This window comes from Eschrichtius robustus, chromosome 14 (assembly GCF_028021215.1).
Source record: "Eschrichtius robustus isolate mEscRob2 chromosome 14, mEscRob2.pri, whole genome shotgun sequence".
Lineage (NCBI taxonomy): Eukaryota > Metazoa > Chordata > Mammalia > Artiodactyla > Eschrichtiidae > Eschrichtius > Eschrichtius robustus.
Window position 1 is genome coordinate 40228424 of NC_090837.1, and position 24114 is coordinate 40252537.

Consider the following 24114-nt stretch of genomic DNA (forward strand, 5'->3'; position numbering starts at 1 on the left):
CCCAGAGAACACTGGCCATATTTTTGAAATAAACTGTCCCCTGATCAGAAACTCATAACAGAATTTGGAATCAGATGGGGGCTTCAGGGTAGGAATGGTGGGTTCTGCTTTGATATTTGAAATGATTGTGGGATATCCACCTATTTATATCTGAGAAGTATGGAACTGAAGGCAGCTGAACTGTCTGAAGCAAAGGCATACATTTACGGGTCATCAGTGGGATGTAAGTGCAGGTTGAAGCCCAGATGGTAGACGAATCACCCCTGAGGGTTTGTAGTTTGAGAAGAGAAGAGGCCGGACATGGAGGTCTGGGGAACACCACCTCTTAGAGGAAGGGAAGAGATGCCAGCCAAGGACGCCAACAAGGAGCAGCTGGAGAGGGAGGAGGTGAAGGAAAGAGGTGAGGACAGGAACCACGCAATGTTTTGAGGAGGAAGTGGGAGAGGGGCAAGTGCCAAAAAGGGGTCAAGGAAGATCGCAGAGAGTGGACTTAGCACAAGTTGGCCACAGGTGACCGTAGTGGGTCAATGAGTTCTGTGCTTGTGCCCCTCATGCCTGGAGTGATGAGGCCCTGGTCTGGCTAGTTTGGTCAAGTCACTTAACTTCTATGGGTCTCTGGTGGCTCACCTATAAACTGGGCATGATAACAACTTCCTTCAGGACTGTTCTAAGGATCACTAAAAAGATTCTCAGTGTCTTGGTGATGCTCTGCTCTTCACTCCTTCTGTTTTCATCCTCCCTCACCCAACTCTCACCCTTGGAGCTCATCTGGCAATCTCCTGCCTCTCACGTCATCTGAGTCTCTCTCTGCCAATTCCTTTGTGCTTACATTTACTGTGAAAACCTTATTCTGATGCAAGCATGCATGATAGGAGAGCACTGCACTGCTTCCCCCATCTTGTACTCACCAAACCTCCTGCAAAAGCACAATCCCACCCACCCCAAACCTCATGTCATCCCTTCTGACCTGTCTTGTATTCTCTGGAAGCTGAGGGAACAAATGAGGTAAAAGTCTCCTTTGAGACAAACTGTCCTGTGAGTGGTTCTAAGTGGAGATGTTAAGTGACCCTTTGGTTTTCTCCACCAAAATGAGGCATGGTTGCTAGGAAACCAACAGCAGGTGTTAACCACACCTCACATGAAAATGCTCCCAATCTAAAGCACTGTAATTATATTCAGAAGAATTTTTAGCTGCTGTTTCATTATCATCTCTCAAAAATTTAGTTTAACAAATACTTATTGAACTTGTGCATGCAAGTGTAACAGAGAAGAACAAACCTGAGTCCATATTGGATCTATTCCTTTAGCTCTAACTTTTGTGCTCTGTTACCTGTGCTTAGTCATGCTGGATCTACACCTCTTGTAAAAGAATGCTGCCCATAGCCTGAAATATACAGGATAGCCCATTCTCAAGGTTCTGACCTTTAAATATATAACACTTTTCCATTCATATAGAGATAAAACGTTGCAGAACAGAGAATAACATTCATCCTGTCAGAGGTTTATAGGGACATTGTGACCAGACCTATGTGGAGAGATGCAAGAGCAAAGGATTCAGGCATCAAGAAATTGGCAAAAGCCAGTCACACCCCCTCCCCTTTGAGTACAAAAGAAGCCTGAATTCTAACTCGGGTAAGATGGTTCTTTGGGACACTAGTCCACCATCTTCTCGGGCTGCTGGCTTTCCCAGCTCATCTCTCGATTTATTGCCCTGTCATGCAGCAAGCAGTATGAGCTTGGACTCCATAACACGAGGAACTTGCAAAGCACAAATCTGGTCATGTCATTCCTTAACTCAAAAGCCTTCGGTGCCCCCCGGGACACAAAAGGAAGTCGAAACTGCTTAATCTGACCTACAAAGCCAGCATTGTCTTGTAACCCTCCCCACTCCAGCCTCACCTGGCCACTGCTCATTCTTTCCACTCTATCGCTTGGGTCTTCCTGAAATCCTACTTTGCTTTTGCCTGCAGAATGACTTGCCATTCTTCAAAACCTCACTTAAAAGATACTATTAATTCCGGACAGAAAGAATTGCTTGTTCATTGATGATTTCAGGTGTGCATGCCTTCACTCAGCAAGGATTTTGTCTGCTATGTACCGAGCACGTCTTGTTTGCCGTCTTTCTTTAGAGGGCACGGTTTGTAATTGTTCTATGCCTGCCTCTATCATAAGGATTTCCCATTGATGACAAAACTATAGCAACCGGTAATTCTTTTTTTTTTTCTTTTTTTATAAATCTATTTATTTATTTATTTATTTATTTACTTATTTATTTATTTATTTTTGGCTCCGTTGGGTCCTCGTTGCTGCACGAGGGCTTTCTTTTAGTTGCAGGGAGCGGGGGCTACTCTTTGTTGCGGTGCACGGGCTTCTCATTGCGGTGGCTTCTCTTGTTGCGGAGCACAGGCTCTAGGCACACAAGCTTCAGTAGTTGTGGCACGCGGGCTCAGTAGTTGTGGCTCATGGGCTCTAGAGCACAGGCTCAGAAGTTGTGGCGCACGGCTTAGGTGCTCTGCAGTATGTGGGATCTTCCCAAACCAGGGCTTGAACCCGTGTCCCCTGCATTGACAGGCGGATTCTTAACCACTGCGTCACCAGGGAAGCCCCTGCAACTGGTAATTCTTTGATTTCACAAATTATGGTCCTGACTTATAGAGTCGAGAATTTTAAAATTTAAAAAGCACCTAGTAATTATCCCAGAGTGGTTTTTTAAAAATTATATACACTCTGTTACCCAGTCATGCTTAGCACAGCCATGGGAGACGTCCTCTTATATTCAGACTTTGTTCAAGTTTTATTAAATTTAGGTCTTCCCAGAAAGTTTCTACTCAAGAGAATAAGTGTTGTTTGAAGCTCCATGGAATCAAAGCTGATTCCTAAGGAAATAAATGGCTTCTCCACATGATCCATAAACAAGTCGCCAGGTATCAGCCATCAGCCCTGAATTATGAAGATAGCCGACTTTTGTTTTTCTTTTGACACATGCTTAAAATTCTCTCTAAATCTCTGTGCATGAACAAGCCCCAGTCTATGCGGCCCCTGCGTTTTCCCTGCTGCCACTGAGACAAAATATCTGAGATGCAGTGGATCTTTGAAAACTCTCCACTTTTCTTCCCCTATGTATGTTCCCTTGAGCTGGGGTGCATTTCCCAGCATGAACCTAAATTATAACCAGCTGTATTGCCAAAGTCTAGTGAGAAAAGCAGAAACCAAGTTGAGTATTTTGCAGGGAATTTAATACTGAGAATTTAATATATAAGTGATGAAACAGTAGAGAAGCCAAACAGATTAGCGACAGCTGGAAGCTACGGAGGCTGGGAGTGCAAAGGGAGCCGAGGGTGTTGATGGAGCCCAGAATTCGGAATCGCCTGGCAGAAGCCAGTACCAAAAAGGAGGAAAAGCTATAACCAAAGACACCGCCCAAGGTACAGAGAGAGGGAGAAAAGTACCATGGCTTCTACCCTTCTCCCCCAGTCTTCCAGGAGCTTCCATTGGCCAAATGGAAACTACATCAAGCCAGAGGGCAAGGAATCTGAGAAGTGTTTTCCCTGAAATAGCAGATAGGAGCAGGGGAGAGGCAGGGAAGGGGTCTGACAGCAAACAGGAACACAGTCCATGCCTCTGAGCCCCAGAGGTGAAGCTCTGTCACACAGTGTCGCCCACTTCTAACCCAGGCGTGTTCACAGACCTCCTCATAATCCCACAGGCACCGAGCCCTAGCTAAGTAGGTCCTGACGAGGATGCCCTGCTCTTCTCCATGAGGGCTGGCCAACTTTTAGGAAATACCAATCTAATTTTCATTTTGTTTTTCTAATTAAGTTTTTATTTTAACTGGAGTATAGTTGATTTACAATGTTGTGTTAGCTTCTGCTGTACAGCAAAGTGAATCAGTTATACATTACATATATCCACTCTTTTTTAGATTCTTTTCCCATGTGGGCCATTACAGAGTATTGAATAGAGTTCCCTATACAGTAGTTCCTTATTAATTATCTATTTTATACATAGTAGTGTGTATATGTCAATCCCAGTCTCCCAACTTATCCCTCCCCCCCCCTTACCCCCTGATAACCATAAGTTTGTTTTCTACACCTGTAACTCTATTTTTGTTTTGTAGATAAGTTCATTTGTAGCCTTTTTTAAGATTCCACATATAAGCAACATCATATGATATTTGTCTTTCTGTGTCTGACTTACTTCACTCGGTATGACAATCTCCAGGTCCATCCATGTTGCTGCAAATGGCATTATTTTTATTAAGTTTTAAAAATACTTTTCTAAGGCAGAAATCAATACCTCTGCATTATGATCATGTCCCATGTGTATGTTTCAATAGGTTTTCAGAGGTTTATCTCCAATTAATAAATGTCTTTCAACACTTAATATTCAAATATCTGCTCATAAAAATGCTTCTTAGTCCTATTTTTGTCACATTTATTCCCTAGAGATTTTTATTGGTTTTGTTCTATGTTTAGCAAGAACTTTCAAGTAGCACATTGAGAGCTTTAGGCAAATTTAAATAATCTCCTTTAAATTAGAAGGAAACTCAATGCACTGCAGTAGTCCTTTGCTAGGCTGAGCCCCAGTCATCTGAAAGTCATTTGCCCAAAACATTTAGCAGGTACTCCTGGGAAATTCTGTGCATGCTGAGAAGATAAGAACCATGCAGTACAATAGGAATCTGCTAAAAAGCCCCTAGAATAAGGGAAAGCAGCGTAGCAAAATCAGATTTCTGTTCATAACTAAACAGGACTATTAAAACCACATTAACTTTGGAAACTATAATCTTCAGAAGCTCTTGCCTACATTTAAATCACAATATACAACCTCTTTACTATTTTACATCCATCTTCTTATTATAAAAATAATAAATGTTCATTATAGAATATTTGGAAAGTAAGGAAAAGTATAATAATTAAAATTTTTGAAAAACTCATAGCTTCGACATCCAAGGATAACCTCTATTAACATTTTGATGCCTATTTTGTGCTGGTGTGTGTGTGTGTGTAAAACAACCTTAGGGGTGTACCACGCATACAGTTGTATACCCTGATTTTTATCATTTACCATTTTATTTTGAGGATTTCCCCACACTATAATTTTCCCCATCTAAAAATCATTTTAATTGGCTCATAATATTCTATTGTATAGCTGCACTATAATTTATTAAATTATTTCCATTTTGTTAGACATTTAGGAACCACGTTGCTACTTATGCCTTGACAAGCCAATATGAAAAGACTGGTTTTCCCACCTATAAAAAGGAAGCAACGTCATCCTGAAAGAAGCTGGCATTTCCTCTTCTCTGCCCCTAATTATCTCTTAGCTGTCTTTGGTTTCACACTAACTGCATTTGAAGGCTTCTCCTTTTGTTATACTGACGAGTAGGAGTGAGAAAAGAGACCACCACCTAGAGGAACTTGACCAAAGGTGTGGATAATTATTAAATTATTTTATGGATATATTTTATGCAATCTTTTAAAGGAATTATTAATTATTAAATGGATAATTATTAAAGTGACCACTTGGAAGAAGCCTTGTTCTTGTTCTTTATAAATAGAAGGTCACTGCTGACATATTTAAGAGCACATATACATATTTATTTATATATATTTTAGAATATATCTAAATGTATGTGTATATATATATATATATATATATATATATATATATACACATTTAGATGCTCAGAAACCGCTGTTAAGTGAGTGATGAATTACGAATGCCAGAGAAGGATATGGTTGAGGGTCTGATTTATTTGGGGGTGCCCATTGGGTTTTCTTGTTCCCTTTGTATTTTTTGGCAGAAATCAATGATTTGGAGTGGGATTGGTCCAGAGAAGTCTTTACAGCACTAAAAACTGTATTTTTTTATTAAGCACATTTATACTTTTGCTATATTATCCTATACCATATATATTTATATGTAGATAGAAAAACAATAATTATGACAGAACATTCTAAGATTGGTGTGAGGATTAAATGAGATGAGGCATAAAGGATTCAGCTCAATGATGACTGGCTAACTGAAAATACGCCGCAGGTGTCATATGCTATTTGTATCAGCATCCTTATTTTCCTTTGAATGGGGCTTTACAGCTCACAAAGAATTTTCATACACATTTGCTCTTTTAGTTGCCACAGCACCTCAGAGAGGTAGGCAAGGATGAGGATCTTTCTTGTGTCAAAGTCCTTCTACTCTGCAGCTCACGATGGTGACTGGCTCGTTTGCTGACGGCCATGTAAATGGCCAGGCTGGACTGAATTATTACAGACTATGACTTTGGCAAAAGCAGATAGAATGAGTGGACAAGCTTGGCAAATCTCTCTCTATTCTAGCAGAGACATAGGCTCCAGACTCTGTACTAATAAACCATTTGATTTTAGGCAAGTTCCTTAAATCACCCTCAGTGTTTGGCCAAAATCAATAATAATGATAATAATAATACCACTGCACTCTCGAATCTAGGGCTAATGTTACAAGCACAAAAGAAGATAAAGACGTCAAAATTACATCTTTTTAGTAGTGGAACTTTAAAAAGTACTGTTACAAGACTTTTCTAAACAATGCTGCACTTACTAATTGAATACAACAATCTAAGCGTTCCTTTGGGGTGTCTGGCATGAGCATTTAACATCCCCCTCCTTCTACTGGATCTGCTTGCAGCCCAGGTATACAGGGAGCCTTCAAACTGTTCCTAACACAGATCTATACTCTTTTTAAACACTCATCTAGAAGCAAGAAGTTGGAGGGGAGTTACATTTGGGGGGAAAAAAATCCAAGGGGATAGCCATAATTCAGTGAGAGGCTGGCTGAAAAGTTGAATCCCAAGTCAAGTTCATTGCTCCCCAAATAAACTGAAGAGCCCCAGGGGCCTCAGAGTCAATGGTTTGGTACTTACGAGTGCTCCAGGTCAAGCTTAGTGTTTACATGGTTCATCAATTTGTTTTCAAAGAGCTGCCCCAAGTCAGCAGGGTTAATCAATTCTAACCGTTGGGCAATCAAATAGTCAGCAAAGGCATCCCACGAGGGTACAAAGGAAGAAGGCAGGACAGACCATGTGATTGTCCCAATCATTTAAGAACCAGTCATGACAGAACCAATCATTCTGATCTCCCGTTGCCGGATTACCACTCAACCATTACCTGACTCAACATGTGTTCCCCTTGTTTTCAAAATACTTTTATAGTCACAACTGAAAAGCAATCTCTTGGCTTCATTTAGTGCTAGAATGGGAATTGTAACTCGAGTACATCAGCAGAAGGACATACCTTTTCCAAATGAGCAGGATAGGCAAAGAACAAAACAGGAGGGCCGGTTAAAGCACAGACTCAGATTCCCAGCCTGGTGGAGAGCTTTTCGGGGAATACAAAGAGAGGCAGAAATAGAAATGATATTTGGATGCTGTTAAACTGTATTAGAGAAGATGTGGATGCCAATTGCCTGTTACAGATCACCAAACTAGCACAGAGAAAACACGGAGCAACAGTGAGACTTGCATGCTCCGAACAGCTGCTTCAAGTCTCCCTCTGCTAAAAACAGAGCATCTGATAAATTCTTGACTTGTCTTGGCATTTTTGTCTCAGAATATAGAGGAAGCAAGGAAGTTAGCTGAATCAGAAGGAATGTGCAGGGATGCGGAAGGGTGGAGTCCTGGAGAATTAAGCAAGTGTTTCACCTTAACCCTTGTTGCCTTTGAAACACAAAAAGATATCCCAAAGTTTATCCAAAAGCTGCATACAATGAATGATGTCTGTAATTTGCTTCAAAATTATCTAATGGCACAGGACGTGGGTGGAGGGTGGTAGGTAAGGGTATAGAAAAAAACAGGATTGTCTATAAGCTGATAATTGTTGAAACCAGGTGATAGATCCATGGGGGTTCATTTTGCTATTCTCTCTATTTGCGTATGTTTGACAATTCCCATAATAATAAGTAAAACAAAACAAAACAAAATAATATATGACTCATTCCAAAGCAAAAATAAACCCTCTAAAAGGAAGAATAACTTAAAGGTATGACGAGCTTTCAGAAAAGAAACAGTCTATTGGCAGATGCACAAACAATCCCATTCAGGGAGGAAGTGTGTGCTTTTGGAGTGCTGGGTGGCGAGACAGCATCGAAAACCATGTGACTCGACCAGGAGCCATTTGGAAATTGGTGGAGGCATTTTTGCTTGCTGTAATACCTGAGGGCAATGCTGGTTCTCAGTGGTGGAAGGCCAGGCATGCTGAAAGTCCTTTAATCCAAGGACCATACAATTGTTCCCCCAATACCAGTTGCGCCTCCACTGAATTGATGAAACCAAAGGAACTCTTCTATTAACCTGACCTTGAGAGCATATGGCCCATGGATGGGAAGAATAAATAGTAAAGGATGAATAACAAAGACCCACATGGAATTGTAAGAAAAGTTCCAAGAAAGCCAAAGATTGGATTATCAGACACTTGCCAAGATTCAAAAGTCAGCACCATAATGAGGCACAGTAACAATATAACTTTTGCAGGTTTCAGAAAGAGGACAGAATTTCCTACAATCTAGAAAGGGTAGCACAAATGTGGATAAAAGAGAGCTGGAGAGCAAAATGGTAAGAGGGTAAATCGTGAGGAAGCACCACCGGGAACTTATGCCCAGACCCCAGGGAGGCTGCACCAAGACCATTCACCCGGGAAGACTCAACCCTCGCCTTAGGCTCTGGGAGCCATCCTGTTCTCACTCAGGAAAATCTAATAAACCACAGGCCGATGGCTCCATTGGTGGGTGAGCAAGACTGACCGCTGGAGATAAAGTCCCTGGTCTAGCCTCTCACACTATGGATCAGGTCTTAACTTCAGGGAGCTTCTAGTCTGGTTTGGGGAAACAAGATACGTTGAAACAACAATTCTGAATGTCAAAAAAACACCATAGGGCTTCCCTGGTGGCGCAGTGGTTAAGAATCCACCTGCCAATGCAGGGGACACGGGTTCGAGCCCTGGTCCGGGAAGATCCCACACGCAGCGGAGCAACTCAGCCCGTGCGCCACAACTACTGAGCCCGCAAGTCACAACTACTGAAGCCTGGGCGCCTAGAGCCTATGCTCCACAACAAGAGAAGCCACCACAGTGAGAAGCCCGCACACTGCAACGAAGACATAACGCAGCCAAAAATAAATTAATTAATTTAAAAAAAGAAAAAAGATTGTACCATCCTTATAAAATGAATTAGTATATGAAATAACTTTAAAAACAAAACAAAACAAAAAAACACCATAAGATTAAGTCCTAAATGAGTTGCATAGATGGTTAACAGCATAAGCCAAGGAAAGGAATAGCTGTGGCTCAAGTCAGCAAGGGGTGGAACAAAAGGGGATGTAACCCTGATCTTAAAAGAGGGGCAGGTTTTGAGTAACCATAAAAAAGAGAGAGAGTGCATTTGTGGAAAGCACAGAATTGGGGGACACGGAAGAAAAGGAACAAAGGCCTCATCCTCTGACCACATCTTGACTTAGGACGTAGAAACCCTACCAACTTTCCTAGCAGGCGTGTGCTTGGACTCTGGACTTCTTGTCTTGCTCAGCCCCTGGATATTTCTGGGCTCTGGATTTCCATGGTGCACCTGCCTCTGACTCATCGCTGCTCAGGCTTTTGGGTTTTCCTGTACTCTGACCTCAGATCTCTCCGATCTCTTCTGGCCAATTGCCTCAGTGCCTCGGCCTGATACAAGGGAGTGTCACTGGTCACCCTTGGACAAACGGCTCAGACACATTACCAAGAAAGAGAAGGATCACAGCATTTTACCTGGAGAGGGAAGTGACATCATGGTCTTTGGGAGCTTTCATGTAATCAAATCCAAGGGAAAAATCTGTCCAAAAATGTTCTCTTTTCCTCTCTAGGCTTTGATACATACCTTTTTATTTATTCATTTTTTATTTTCTAAAAATTGGCACCAGACTTGATAGAGAAATTGTATTAACTCATCATGAATGATAGACTGGAATGTTTTGGAATAATATTTACTAAAATGTTGGTAACTGAATCAGTAGCAGTATGGTATCTGGAACCAGCTTAAAAAAAGCATTGATCCCGGGTTTTCCAGATCAAGATGGCAGAGTAGGAAGACCTGAGCTCACCTCCTCCCACGGACACACAAAACCTACAACTACATAGAGAACAACTATCCCTGAGAATGATCTGAAGACTAGCAGAAACAACTTTCTACAACTAAGGATAGAAAGAAAAGGCCACGGTGAGACAGGTAGGAGGGGCAGAGACGCAGTCTGGTCAGAACCCACAGCCCCGTGCAGCCACCCACAAAGCGGGAGGGAAAGCACAGCTGCGGAAGCCCCCCTGCAGTAGGGGACCTGCACTGCGAAGCCAAGTCCCCATAAGGCCTGGCTTTGAAAGTCAGAGGGCTTACGTCCGGGGGAGCTGGAGGCCTGTGGGAAACTGAGACGCTGATCTTGAAGAGCTTGGGCACAAACTCACTGGCTCAGAGGCCCAGTGCAGAGGCAGCAGCTTGTAAAGTTCCCAGGTGATTCATTGACTAATTTTAGGGTATGTGCTGGAGGGGCAGCGATCTGGTGGAACTGTCTCTGGGACTGAAATGCTGTTGGGCGTCGTTTAAAAAATTCTCCTTCCACCTAGCTGGCCTGGTGCTGGTGGGTACTACGTCTGTCATTACTCATCAAACTAGCTAACACCATGTGTCCTGCCCTGGTGTTTCCCTGAGGACCAGCCCTGCCCAACCTGCCCACCCCAGCCAGCCCCTCCAAAGTGGCTCCTGCCCTCCCCCACCTGGCAGGCCACCCTGGCCAGCACCAGTGCCCACTCCAGGGGGTGGCTCCAGCTCCAGGAGGGGCCAGCCCTGCACACCAGCATGCCTGCAACAGTCACGGCCAGGCACTGCAACACTGGGGGCCAGGACCGCATATCAGCACACCTGTAGCAGTTGTGACAGGACCTCTCAGCCAGCATGGCTAAGAACCAACCCTGACCACCAATGCACCTGCAGCAATCACAGCCCAACCACAACAGGAGGGCATACACTCCCCACACAGCTCACTGGAGCATGTGACTCTGATGACTGGGGGTGGGGGGGGGGCGGAATGTGCCACAAGGCCCCACAGTACACCTTCTATGTAAGACCACTCTTTCAAGACCTGGAGATGTAGCTGATATACTTAATACATAGAAACAAACACAACAGGACTTCCCTGGTGGTCCAGGGGCTAAGGCTCTGTGCTTCCGATGCAGGGGGCCCAGGTTCAAGGGTTCAATCCCTGGTCAGGGGACTAGATCCTACACACTGCAACTAAGAGTTCACATACTGCAACTAAAGATCCCGCATGCCGCAACAAAGATCCTGCACGCTGCAACCAAGATCTCACATGCCACAACTAAGACCAGCACAGCCAAATAAATAAATAAATATTTTTAAAAAATAGAAACAAACACAAAGAGTTAGGTAAAATGAGGAGACAAAGGAACACCTTCCAAATGAAAGAACAGGCCAAAACTTCAGAAAAATAACTAAATGAAACAGAGACAAGCAATTTACCAGATAAAAAGTTCAAAGAAATAGTCATAAAGATGGTCACCAAAGTCGGCAGAAGAATGGATAAACTCAGTGAGAACTTCAACAAAGAGATAGAATATAGAAAAAAGAACCAGTCAGAACTGAAGAATACAATAACTGACATGAAAAACACACTAGAGAGAATCAACAGCAGAGTAGAGGATGCAGAAGATATCAGTGATCTGGAAGACAGGGAACTGGAAATCATCAAGTTGGAACAGCAAACAGAAAGAGAACTTTTTAAAATGAGGATAGTTTAAGGGGCCTCTGGGACAACATCAAGTGTACTAACACTCATATTATAGGGTCCCAGAAGAGGAGAGAGAGAAAGGGACAGAAAACCTATTAAATAAATAATGGCTTAAAACTTCCCTAACCTGGTGAAGAAAACAGACACCCAAGTTCAGGAATCACAGAAAGCTCCAAGCACGAGGAACCCAAAGAGAACCACACCCAGACACATTATAATTAAAATGTCAAAAGTTAAAGATAAAGAGACAATCTGAAAAGCAGCAGGAGAAAAACAACTAGTTACATACAAGGGAACCCCCATAGACTACCAGCTGATTTTTCAGCAGAAACTTTAAAGGCCAGAAAGGACTGGCACCATTTATTAAAAGTCCTGAAAAGAAAATACTCACAACTAATAAAACGCTACCTGACAAGGTTATAATTCAGAATTGAAGGAGAGATGGTTCCCCAGCCAAGCAAAAGCTAAAGGAGCTCATCACCACTAAACTGGCCTTACAAGAAGTGTTAAAAGAACTTTAGACAGAAAAGAAAAGGCCATAACTGGAAACAAAAAAATTATGAAAGAAAAAATCTTACTGGTAAAGGCAAACATATAGTAAAGGTGGTATGAATGTTAAAAGACAAAACAGTAAAATCATCTATATTTAAAATGATTAGCTAAGCGACACACAAAGTAAAAAAGTGTAAAATACAATGTCAAAAACATAAAATGTGGGAGGGGGAGTAAAAATGTAGTTTTTTTAGAATGTGCTCAAAATTAAGCGACCATCAACTTAAAACAGACTGCTATATACGTAAGTTATTTTACATGAACCTCATGGTAATCGCAAACCAAAAGTCTATAACAGAGACACAAAAAAATAAAGAGAAAGGAATACAAACGTAGCACAAAAGACAGTCATCGAATCACAAGGGAAGAGAACAAGAGAAGGAACAGAGAAGAACTACAAAAACAGTTAGAAAATAATTAAAATGCCAACACATAACATACCTATCAATGATTACTTTGACTATTAATGGACTAAAGGCTTCCAATCAAAAGACATAGAGTGGTTGAATGAATAAACACTAATCTGAAAAGGTATCTGCACACCTATGTCCACTGATTGACAGTAGCCAAGATATGGACACAATATGTGTCCATCAATAGATGAATAGATAAAGATGTGGAGCTATATAATATCTATATCTATACACATAATGGAATATTACTCAGCCATGAAAAACAATGAAATCTTGCCATTTGAGACATGTGTGGACCTAGAGGGTATTATGCTAAGTGAAATAAGTCAGTCAGAGAAAGGCAAATACTGTATGATATTACCTATATGTTGAATCCAAAAAGCAAAACAGAAACAGACTCATAGATACAGGGAACTAACTGGTGCTCACCAGAGGGGAAGTATGGGGGGTTGGCTGAAATAGGTGAGGAGATTAATAGGTACAAACTTTCAGTTATAAAATAAATGTCACAGGGATGTAATGCAGAGCATAGGGAATGTAGTCAATAATATTGTGATAACTTTGCATGGTGACAGATGGTTACTAGACTTATTGTGTTTATCAATTCATAATGTACATAAATGGTGAAACACTAAGTTGTACACCTGAAACTAATATAATATTGCATGTCACCTATATTTCACTTAAAAAAAAAAAAAGGAGCTTACAGTCCAGCCAGAAAGGCAATCCATGTTCATGGAGAAAACACCATATAAGTTTTTAAATGGGAGTTGGGGGACTCTTGTCACAGAAAGTGCTATTTATATACAGTATTTTAAAATTTAAATAGATGTGCAATTTATTTTTTCTTAAAGCATTGTTTCATCAGCTCCTTCAGGAGTTGGTAAATCTAGGTGAGTCATGCTACAAACTGTGACCAAAAAGACCCTGCTGTGTAATTCATGTATCTGCTGGGGCAGTAATACTCATGACAGGCTGAAATAAATGACTGTGTTCCTTCTAAACGTGATTTTTTTTTAATTTATTTTTTTGGCCACACTGCACGGCATGCAGGATCTTAGTTTCTGGACCAGGGATCGAACCCATGCCCCCTGCAGTGGAAGTGCAGAGTCTTAACCACTGGACCGCCAGGGAAGTCCCCTAAATGTGATTTCTTAAAACCTCATATCATATATCATTTTTGCCTTCATTAAGTGACTGACATTCACAGTTCTGTCTTTAAGAAAACAAATTTTTTCTTCTAAAAATCAGAAACTGTACTTCCTAGTAAAAGGCCCAAGTAGACACAAATTACGGCAGGGTTGGCTATCTAACAAAAATGCATTAAAATACAGTGCCCATGGTGGCGGATGAGGTGGAAGCAAACAGAACACCGCTTTTTCTTTGTTTACTGGCTCTGCCAACACCATGTTTGGGTTCGTGGGTTGGTGCTTATCTGAAATCATGTTGACACAGGCATGAATGTTCTGAATTTTTGAAGGATAAGGGTGTGTGTGTGTGTGTGTGTGTGTGTGTGTGTGTGTGTCTGAGGCTGTGATTGCTATCCTTGCTGGAGAACATTTCTCTTCATGAAGAGCTTTTGAGAAGCTGTAAAAATTTCACAACATAGATACTTGATAACAACAGCATGTTTTTCTTGGGAAAAACAACTGGCAACTCAAAGCAGTTGGTGATGTTTATGTACTACTGTTGAGCAAAAAAACACTCTGGGGCGGGGGGCGGGGGGAACTAGAGAGTTTCTATGAAGACAGGTTTCTAGACAGTTTCTAAGAAGACCACAGCTTGGTCACATCACTTTAATGTGTTGATGACTGAGTTTTTAGAAAGCCTGTACTCAGCTCTTTATTATGAACTTTTAATTTTATTCTGTTCCGCATTTTAGTAGATTCTGAATTGCTAATACCAACATAAACTGATGAAGGGATTTCTCCTGAACACTAAACGAGAAAGAATACTTTTCTTTTCCATAGAGTCCAAATAGGGCACGAGATAATGATTCTAGCCTAGCATTTTCTACATCAAAGTTTCTTCAAGTAGTCACTCAAATGTCTGTTGATTGATCATTATGCAAAAAGCAGATCAAAGACAAATATTGAAATGAATTATGATGTTCAGGCTTATTCATACCCCAAGCACATGGAGTTTTACTCATTGAAAGCAAGTGCGCTTCTCTCTAAAATCCTATTCCGGTTTCTTAACATTCTTCAGCTATGTTTAGAGAATACGTTGTCAACTCATCTTTGCATAGTGAACACACTTTGATTCTAAAAAACATAAATGACAAACAGAATGTTATTTTTATATAGCATAACAATATGTGACGAACTTTGAATGTGAGGTACATATCATCGATTTGTGACAACGGCCCCCTGCTGGACCTGCTTTTTCTACACTGGCTGCAGAAAGCGGAAGAACAAACCGGGACAGTGCACAGCCTCCCCTGGCCAGGCTGGGAAAACATTCCTCAAGTATGTGGTCTATGGCCCAGCTGTTTGTCCAGCGTCACCAACATAGCCAGCAGGTCACTTCTGGATCCCAGGCTGCTGACTCTCTCCCACTGTTGCCGGAGCCAGGACAACAGGGCAGGCAAGAGCCCTACAACACAGTATAGCGGTTTATAGTTATTTATCTTTAAAAAAATAAAACAACCCTCCCAAAACCTCAAATGAACTAATAGTTTTATCAAACCGGCTGTTCAAAACCATCTTCTTTTATCTGCTTGTCCAAGAGTGAAAAAACAGACACAGCCGGAAGCCTATTAATTGTCCCTGCCTGCTCTATTCGAAACCCCAGTGTTCATTGTTTCAAGGTTGCAGAATTCTCAGTCCTCAACAAAGAACACTTGTAACAAGGTGTACTGTTTCCACTCATACCACTTCTGACACCAAATGAGGCGGTTTTTTTCCTCCATACCAACCGATTTTCCAGCTCTCCTCATACCAACTGGGTGTCCTACAATTCCATTCCATTCAATTCTGACACTAACTCCACTGAATTAGTGCAGACCCCACAGGTTTAAGGCTCAGTCCCACAAAACCGCACTCCCCCCGCTTCAGATGCTGGCCGTAGTCCCAGGTGGTCACCGGTACTTCTGACCAACCAGCTATAAATTTGGTGGTTCTTACAACCTCTTCCTCAGGTTTGATTATTCACTAGAACAGTTCACAGAACTCAGGTAAACTTTACTATTTACTGTGTATTATAAAGACTTCAACTGAGGAACAGCCAAAGGAAGAGATGCATAGGGCAAGGTATGGGGGAGGGATGCAGAGCTTCCACGCCCTTTCTGGGTCTGCTGCCACCCCCCCCACCCCCAGCACCAAGACGTGTTCACCAACTCAGCAGCTCTCCAAAACCCATTGTTTAGGGGTTTTTATGGAGGTTTCATTGCATAGGTGTGATCGATTAAGTCATTGATCATTGGTGGTTGAACTCCGTCTCTAACCCCTCCTTTTTCCCCATAGGTCCATGCCTCTAATCATGGCTTGGCCTTTCCGGAGACTAGCCCCATCCTGAAGCTACCTAGGGGCCAGCCCAGAGGAGCCTAATTAGAACAAAAGAGTTCCTATCGCAGAACACCTAAATAGACATTTCTCCAGAGAAGACATACAGATTGCCAACAAACACATGAAAGGATGCTCAACATCACTAATCATTAGAGAAATGCAAATCAAAACTACAGTGAGGTATCACCTCACACAGGTAAGAAAGGCCATCATCAAAAAAATCTACAAACAATAAATGCTGGAGAGGGTGTGGAGAAAAGGGAACCATCTTGCACTGTTGGTGGGAACGTAAATTGATACAGCCACTATGGAGAACAGTATGGAGGTTCCTTAAAAAACTAAAAATAGAACTACCATATGACCCAGCAATCCCACTACTGGGCATATACCCTGAGAAAACCAGAATTCATATAGAGTCATGTACCACAATGTTCATTGCAGCTCTATTTACAATAGCCAGGACATGGAAGCAACCTAAGTGTCCATCAACAGATGAAGGGATAAAGAAGATGTGGCACATATACACAATGGAATATTATTCAGCCATAAAAAGAAACAAAATTGAGCTGTTTGCAGTGAGGTGGATGGACCTAGAGTCTGTCATACAGAGTGAAGTAAGCCAGAAAGAGAAAAACAAATACCGTATGCTAACACATATATATGGAATCTAAAAAAAAAAAAAAAAAAAAAGGTTCTGATGAACCTAGGGGCAGGGCAGGAATAAAGACAGAGACGTAGAGAATGGACTTGAGGACACAGGGAGGGGGAAGGGTAAGCTGGGACAAAGTGAAGGAGTAGCATGGACATATATACACTACCAAATGTAAAATAGATGGCTGGTCGGAAGCAGCTGCATAGCACAGGGAGATCAGCTCGGTGCTTTGTGACCACTTAGAGGGGTGGGATAGGGAGGGTGGGAGGGAGACACAAGAGGGAGGAGATATGGGGATATATATATACGTATAGCTGATTCACTTTGTTATAAAGCAGAAACTAACACAATATTGTAAAGCAATTATACTCCAATGAAGATGTTTAAGAAAAAATAAAAGAGTCCCTGTCATCCAGGGAATGCCAAGGGATTTAGGAGCTCTGTGTCAGGAACCAGTGAGGAAGACCAAGTATATATTTCTTATTGTAATCACACAAGGTTTGTTACTTTTATTGATTCAGAATAGAGAGGAACAAAACCCATAACTCCCTTCTTCTTGCTTCAATACCCCTGATCTCACGGGCAAAGCTTTCTGACAGATGAAAGCCAGCCATGAGAAATGGTTTTGTTTTAGGTAGCATTGCTTTCGAGAAGCCTCCTTCAGCTTCCCTTCCCTTCTGGCTCTTGTGAGCCCATTGTCTGTTGACTGGTCATCATGCTAAAAGCAGATCAAATACAGGTACTAAAAATGGGTTAGGACGCACAGGCTTATTCAAACCCCAAGTACATGGAGTTTCACTCATTTAAAGCCGCCCCTGGTCAAGGCTGCTTTTCTCACTGTTGCTGGTCTTCCCATTGGTCGGTCACCAGCTCCCAGGAGTTTCAGCTAGGAAACTGCTGTGACCCTTTGGTCACAGGAAAGCAGAGTTCAGACTCTAATGGGCCCAGCAAAGTCGGGAAACCTACCTAAGGGGGACAAAGGGAGAGAAGATGCCCCTACCCTCGAATTATTTCTACAGAAACCTTGAAGTCTCCTCCCTTCCTGCTCTTCCCCTCCCCCACCCCACGTTCGCCAAAATGACTCATAGATTCTCACCTAAAAGTGGTTATTTCTGAATTTTACACGACAGTAACTTCTAGAGAGTGTATATTCACACGTACATTTTGGGATACCTTTTTCTCAGAGTCTTTCAAACACTTCCAACTACACGAGTTGCCTCTTCTAGGTGCTTAAGACAACGTGAATTTTAAGCTTAGTTTATCGGTCCCCACCCGAAGTGTCAGTGAGAACTGAGAGGAACCAGAAGGGAAAGACCCTGGAACAGATGTGGGCTTTGAACCTCAGCAGGGCTGGAAACATGCCAAGAGCAGATGTCACAGTCCTTCCCCTCAAGACCTCCACAAAAAAAGCAACGTGAGAAATAAAGCAACTGTGCAGCCAAGGCCGAGCCCTCACACAACTCCAGGGGGCACCATTCATGGGAAAACAGTGTGAGTGGTCCCCTGGCGCTGTGCAGATACAGGCCTCTGAGAACAAGAATGCTTTTTGTCCACAATGTGTGTGTCGCCTGAGACGCACACCACGGGGGGCTTCCTGGGAGAAGGGCTATTTCCTGTCCTGGGCATGGAAGCCGCTCCGAGAATCTAAGAGGATGTGGCTGTCGGTAAATAGGACTTAATTCTGCTCCTCATCCACCCAGAGCCCTCCCTGAGGACCTCCGCTTGTACTTTGGAAACAGCCCAAGCTTTGGAAGGAGGAATTTTGAAGGCTGGTTCTGCCACTCGAGGGCTGCACAGCCCTGGCTAAGTTACTTGCCCTCTCTATGCCCGGGTTTCTCATCCGTCCGGTGAGTTAATAGTATCTAATCCTTGGAGTTATCGCACCCATTAAGAGAATTCGACCTTCCCCGGGAGACCCTGGGCCTTTGTGTGTGGTGTTAGGGTTAGGGAGGAACATGAGAATGGCCAAGGTAGGCTGGTTTGCTTTACATGGGAAAGAACAGAGAGTTGCTAGAGAAGAAGAAGGAAAAATCCATTGGAAAAAAGATGAGAAAAAGGAGAGGAGAAAAGAGCTAAAGTAGGCCAGTTTGGGGGAAAATCGGGGAGAGTGTGGAGGAAAGGAAGAGAGAGATTCATGGTTCATATATGTGGACTATATTTAGAGAGAGACAGTTGGGGGACAGTGATTATTAAACTGTCCTTTAGCATTTTTTAGAGATAACTCATTTGAATAAGCAAATAGTTTTATCACAGAGGTTGCTGAAAACCATTTCCTTCTTCGGCTTGTCCAAGAGTGAAATAAGAATGGAAACACCCAGAAGCCTATTAAATTAATGTCCCCTCCCTGGCTCCATTCTCACCCCCAGCTATAAACACCAGCAGGTCAAGGACTGTAACACACCACACCATGACAGCTCGTGGGCATGGCTGCTGGCACAGGGAAGATGCCAATCTGATGTGTCATTGAATGTATGGTCTTCTGTGCTGTTTCCAGTTTTCAAGCCCAAAGAAGGCTGAGAGAAAATTACAGCCTCCTTTGATTTCATCATCATGGGCCACGGGGTCCCATGAGGTGTGATGTGGAGCTGACCACTCTCTGGGAACCTCAGAGATGAGCCATAAACCTTCTAGAAACATCTGTACAGAGCTCATTTATGTCATTCAAATCTTCCTGAATTCAAAAGAAACCACATAAAAAGTCAGCAAAACCACTTGTGCATTTTAAGACATTTCCTGATCTCTTACACTAGCAATAATAAAATGGAAAAAAGATCCCTTGGAGCAAAGGAAATGTTTTTGTTTGTACCTGTGGGCAGGTGGTATTCTGCATTGTGAATTGACAGGTTTTTAACATTTGATGCAAGCATCTGAACACACATATTATTGAAACGTCTTCTTTTTTTCTATCCTATAATAGTCACTTGTTTTAGTGGTCCCCAAAGTGAAACGGGGTGGTTTTATATAGGGCTTATATTTGGAAATAGAGTCAGAGGGATTCATGAAGGCTAAATCAGTGCTGATGTTATTTTTTAGTTTTAGAGACAATTCCCATCAGACTTCTTTGTGTGATTTTTGTGTATCCTCGTAAACCTGAGAGCCAAATAAAGGAGAAAATCAGTAAATTTGCTTTCCTCTTGCTATCCAACTTCTCACGCCCATTTCATGTTTACTTTGCCACAGAACGTTGTAATTCACTTAAGCTCCACCCCCACGTGCAGCGGACAGAACTAATTGTATCATCCCTTTATTTCCGTCGGGAGCAAATAAAGCAAATAAAGCAAACCACTTGCCCATGAAACTGAGATGCTCCTGATGGGGTTGCAGATGCACTCAGATGAATGAAACCCTCCACTCACAGATCCTTGCACATGACGGAGACAGAAGGACAGGAAACCTGACGTACATTCGCCAGCTCAACAGAGCACAAAGCACCTATTCCCACAGTCTTAAAGATTTACTCCAGGACAAGCTGCAAGTACAAACATTCACCAAAATTCCTCCCATCCTCACTCTATTCTCAGGAGAAAATGGGCTCTTGTAAATGTGTACCCATGGCACCTAGAGATATTTTCAAAGGAAATAGCCAGAACTGGCATTCCCACCTACACTGCAGGGGCCACTTCCACACCACCTAAAAGAAATAGTGGTATTTTTTTCCTGGATAGAAAAGAATGTTACTGTAGAAAGTTGTTTTGCTTTGTTTTGTTTTTGGTCGCACCACACAGCTTGCATTGCTTGCGGGATCTTAGTTCCCTGACCAGGGATCAAACCCACGCCCCCTGCAATGGAAGCACAGAGTCCTAACCACTGGACCACCAGAGAATTCCCTAGAAAGTTTAAAAACACAAAAAAGAGGTGAGAAAAAATAAAATCACAGAATCCTAAAATTTTTGATGTAAATCTTTCTAGGCTTCTTCTATGCATGTTCTTGATTATGGACATATATATGATGAAAAAGAAAACAACTCTACATTTGCTTGATAAATTGAAACTTTAAATTAACTATGTAACATGAATATGTTCCCACTTCATTGAATATTATTTCATATCAGCACTTGAAATGGCTATATAATGTTGTATCACAGGGTGGTGCTATGATTTATTTAACCAATTTAATCCCAATTGCTGGACATTAATCCCAATTTTCTGCTATTAAAATCAGTACTTCATGAAGTGTCTTTGTGTACAGATCTTGGCAAACCTCAGCAATAAATTCTTTGGCATAAATTGGGGATACTGAAATGCCGGGTTACAAAGCATGTCCATTTTAAACATCAATTTTCAGTCTTCCTAATCTTGCCAACATTGCAGATTATCTTAACAAAATAGTTTGCCAATTTGATAAAAGAAAAATGTTATTTCAGTGTGGTTTTCCTATGAATTTCTACGATTGCTAATGAGGTTAAAGGTTTTTCTTCTTCTGTTTATTAACCATTTATATTTTTCTTTTTGTTTTGAGTATTTATATCCTTTCCCTAACTAAAAAATGTTTGTCTTTTTCTTACTGACATAGAAGACCTCTTCCAATATTAAAGATAGTAACCTTTTGTTAATATACTGACAAGTTTTTCCTGGCTTTCCATTTGCCTTACTTGTATTTATGATTTTTTTTAATGTACAGAAGTGTTTCATTTTTATTCAGTAGAAACAATCAGTCTTCTCCTGTATGTTTTCTGACTTTGGCTATATAGGTTTAGAAAAGCTTTCTCTAAGTCCCACAGACTTTTGTCAAAAAATCATAATCATGCCCTGCCTTGTGATAGCTCTTTCATTGTTGGGCAAGGTATAAATAGTAACTGAAGGCTGGGACCAGCTCTTATGCTTACTTCCCCCTTAAATGTCCTGTATTTAGTAGATCACAATCCATTCACCAAAAACATGTTTTAATTGAGCACCTACTACATTCCAGGATTATTAAATATAGATGAGACAGACACTGGACACAACTGCTTCTTCATGAATTCCACCAGCACACACTGCATAATTAACACATGTGAACAGTGCAAAGACCAGGGCAGAAAAGCAACAGTGATGAATCCAAAGAAAGTCCCTGTCCCTTGAGAAATTTATAGTTCAGTATACCCTGGAGGAATTAAAGAGAGGTAAGATTTAAAAGAGACAGATGAATAACTGAAATACAAGGAAGAAAGTATAAGTACCTTGTGAGATGGGGAAAAACTCAGTGTTCACACAGTGGAAGTCAGGGAGGGTCTGTGGAGAAAGTATCATTTGAAGCGAGCCTTATAGGTTGAGATGAAGGAGACATCATTCTCTTCTTCCTGCCCTCAGAGAGAAGAGGAAGCAGGCACATTAGACTCAATTTCCCTCCGCAGTATTAACAAAAAAACAAAAAGGGGTGGGGGGGGAATTCCCTGGTGGTCCAGTGGTTAGGACTCCGCACTTTCACTGCAGAGGGCCCAGTTTCAATCCCTAGTCAGGGAACTAAGATCCCACAAGCTGCGTGGCATGGCCAAAAAAAATTTTTAATAAATAAAAAATAAAATGTTAACCAGCCAAATATGCCTGTAATCAACCCACAAAGCCTAGAGGAGGGGCTCAGTGAGGGGCTTAGGAAAAAGAGTTAGCATTTCTTTATACTGTCTTTTCCATTTACATTATGCTTATGGAATTTTTTGGTGTACGGTTTTCTTTCTTATGTAGTTAAATTTTCTTGAACAGTGGGGCAGATTATACTTCCCAAGGATGGCCGCACCAATGTATATCCCATTATATGTGCTCCTCTTAGAGTGTGACCCTAACAGGCTTCATTGAAAGGTGGAGTCTCTGTTCCCTGCCTCTGTACTTGGGTGGACCTTCATAACTGCCTCAGCCAGTAGAATGTGGCAGAAGTGCTGCTGCATGACGCCCAAGGCTAAATCCTAGATGCACTCCTAGCTGGCTCTCCTTCTCTCTCTTGGGACACTTGGTCTCTGAACCCAGCCACCACATTATGAGGAAGTGCAGGCCACATGGAGAGGCTGGATGTGAGTGCTCTCACCACCAGCCCCAGCTAGATTCCTGGTCAACAACCAGATGAGTGAACAAGGAGGAGCCGAGGCTCCTGCTGTGATTTACATCTTGAGATGTTTATTGTGCCTTCTGGAGACTTGATGGAGGTGAGGACTACAGGCCAGGAGTGGAAGCAGGGAGACCAGTTAGGAGGCTATAGCAATAATCCAGGAGAGAGAAGATGCAGTTTGGGTTTGGGTTATACCAGTAGAGTAGGTGAGAAGTAATCCTATTTGGGAAATGTTTTGAAAGTAGAGCTGATGGGATTTGCTGATGGATTGGATGGGAGTTGGGAGAGAAAGAGAAGAGTCACTGACTATGTCTAGATTTTGAGTCTGAGCAATTGGGTTTCAGGGAAGTGACAGTGTCATTTACTGAGATGAGGACACCTGAGGGAAGGGCAGCTTTGCAGGGCAGGGTAGGTCAATAGTTGGATCTGGGGCATGTTCTATGAGAAGCCTGTTTGACAGCCAAGTGAAAAAGCTAAATCAACAGTGGGATATGTGAGTCTAGAGCTCAGAGAGAGGCCCTAAGCTGGAGATATAAACTTGGGAGTCATTGGCATACAGATGGTGTTCCAGACTGTACTGCTGTATAAGAAATGACCCCAAAACTTAGCTTAAAACAGCTATTTCATTTACCCACCAATTTGTGGGTTAGAAATTCAGGGCAGGGCACAGCAGGAATGTTTAGTTTCTACTCCACAAATTTGGGGTCTGAGCTTAGAAGACTCAAGGGTTCGAAGCAACATGATGACTGGGGCTGGAATCACCAGGAAGTGTCTTCACTCACAAATCTGGCAGTTGAGGCTGGCTATTCACTGGGACCTCAGCAGGGGCTGTCAACTGGAACACTTAGAGTGGCTTCTCCATGTGGCTTGGGCTTCCTTGGGGTAGCTGGACTACTCATGGCAGCTCAGGGCTCCAAAAGTGAGTGTACCAGTGAACAAGGTGGAAGCTGCATCGTCTTTCCTAACTCAGCCTTGGAAGTCATGCACCATCGTTTCCACCTCATCCTCTGGGCTACCAGAGAGTTAGAGCTTGCCAAGGTTCAAGGTGGGATGGGGAGGGTGGTGGATATAGATCCCTTCTCTCCATGGAAAGAGTGTGAAGACCACATTGTAGAAGAGTATATGGGATGGAGATATTGTTGTGGCCAACTCTGGAAAACACAATCTGC